We start from the raw sequence: 1,812 nt of genomic DNA, 5'->3' as shown, positions 1-1,812 counted from the left end.
CCTTGCCATTAGGCTCCAAGGATTTTCCCCACCACGTTGGGCATTAGAATGCTTCCCATGCCATTATCTTTGTGTGTGGGCCAAGGGTAGCTCGTCTGTCTAGGCAGCAGGCCAGGAACTCTGCCTGATGGTGAGTCTCCCTTGATCAGTCCAGGTGTGCCTCAGGTGTCTTTTGTCACGGGTCCCTACGAGTCGCTTTTGATGGTGGCGGTCAAATTCGGCCAAGGGTCCTTCCCTTGTGGTAGATATCTTCGCCTTGAAGGCACATGCATTGTGTGGAAATATATGTGCCAATGGCTGGTGTGTTTCCCTAGAAGGCAGTGGCTCTTAGGCTGAGGGGGCACAGTTGTCCTGAGGGTGTGTCAGGGGTTCAGGAAGACATGCTTTTGCTGTGATGGAGAGGAGAGTGCTCAGGAGAGGAATTGCAGGGCTCGAGACCAGGGGGTTGCGGACGGCGGTGCTCTTTGTCCAGATGGCCGCTCGCTCTGAAGGCATCTGCGCCACGATGCTTTCACATTTGGCTGTGGACACACAGGCTAGACGCTCCCCAAATGCAACGTTTTGTGGAGATAGAGCACACATCGTTGGGTGGTATTGACTGTTCCCTTGGTGCGCCTGTGCACCCTCCTCAAGTATGTGTGTGTTCTCTCACCCCGAGCCAGGTGGAATGCCAGGGACGGAATGCCGGCAGCAGAGCAGCCTGGGGCCATCCGTATAATCCGTGACACCAGTGAAGTGAGGAGGGTGCGGCAAGGCCAGGCCAGGGGAAGGAGTCTCGGAGGGGTGTTGGCGTACATTCCATGCGGATCCTGGTTGAAACTTTGTGGCGGTAAGCAACACCTCTTTGCAAAAACCTAGAGTTTTGGCCACGAGAACTGGTGCACCGGGGCTACATCCTCACCTTCTGGCCTTTTCTCGGGGAACACGAGCTTCGATTCCCTGAGTACTGGCTGCATTTCCTGCCCCATGGCTCGGCTCTGACCAGTTCCATATGCTGATATGATTCAGCTCACTGGCCGTCCTATGGTGGAATCTGCAACTTTGCATGTACAGCTTTTGGGCATGTGCTTGGATGGATGATGAGTCCCACAAATGCATTCCTTGGAAATCTGAACAAAATGATTGAGAAATCCATACCGTCTCCTCATCGTAACTGAGGTCCAGCACTTGGCTCCCAAAAGGAAAGTAGAGAGTGGTTCACAGTGCATTTGATGCCGTTGGTGTCCAAAGCCACGTTTTTCAAGTGGAAGTTTGTGGCCAACTCATGGGTAGAAGAGCCATTGTGAGAGGAGCCTGGGATGCCAGTCCAGTTTGGAAGGACAGGGACAACGTGCCGTCACAGGGACTGCTGTCACCTGCCATGGTGGAGCAGGCGGGTAGGAGAGGAAGCGTGAGCCATTGGTGGTCCTGTCGTCGGCACTAGGGTTCTCCAGGCCGCCCCCACCGGCTAGTCGTTGCCTTGTGCCCTCAGAGAAACAGCAGTCTGTATGCTCAGGGTCAGAGCAGGATTCCTGGCCTAGGGCAGGCTTCTTTGTCCTGTCCTGCTCGGGAGACCAGATTCTGGTTAGGGTTCTCCTGATGAGGAGAGAAATCAAACGGGCCACTGTCCGCGGGATGGCTCCTCTTCGGGTTGTGTCCTGCTTGTGTGTGCTGTGTGAAGGGGCTGGAAAATGCCTTAGTCAAGCTTAGTCCCGCCAAGCTTATTTGGTGAGGGGTGGCTCTGGCATCTTGCCGTGTCACGTTGGGTTCCCGGTGGAGAGAGAACGGCAAGACGAGTGAAAAAGACACGTGAGATGGCAGGCTAAGCCCACA

The 1,812-nt window shown here is 55.0% G+C and overlaps 1 non-coding gene across 1 annotated transcript; it reads left to right on the top strand.

The window, feature by feature from the left end:
* The first annotated feature begins 1,070 nt into the window (after nucleotides 1-1,070).
* LOC112062945 (small nucleolar RNA SNORD116) lies at nucleotides 1,071-1,162 on the top strand. The gene has a single exon (XR_002890900.1). It is a non-coding gene; the product is annotated as a small nucleolar RNA SNORD116 (small nucleolar RNA).
* The last annotated feature ends 650 nt before the right edge of the window (nucleotides 1,163-1,812 follow it).

The sequence above is a fragment of the Physeter macrocephalus genome, unplaced genomic scaffold (genome assembly GCF_002837175.3).
Source record: "Physeter macrocephalus isolate SW-GA unplaced genomic scaffold, ASM283717v5 random_1991, whole genome shotgun sequence".
NCBI lineage: Eukaryota > Metazoa > Chordata > Mammalia > Artiodactyla > Physeteridae > Physeter > Physeter macrocephalus.
Note: the sequence above shows the minus strand (reverse complement) of the source record. Positions and strands in the feature narration are given on the sequence as shown.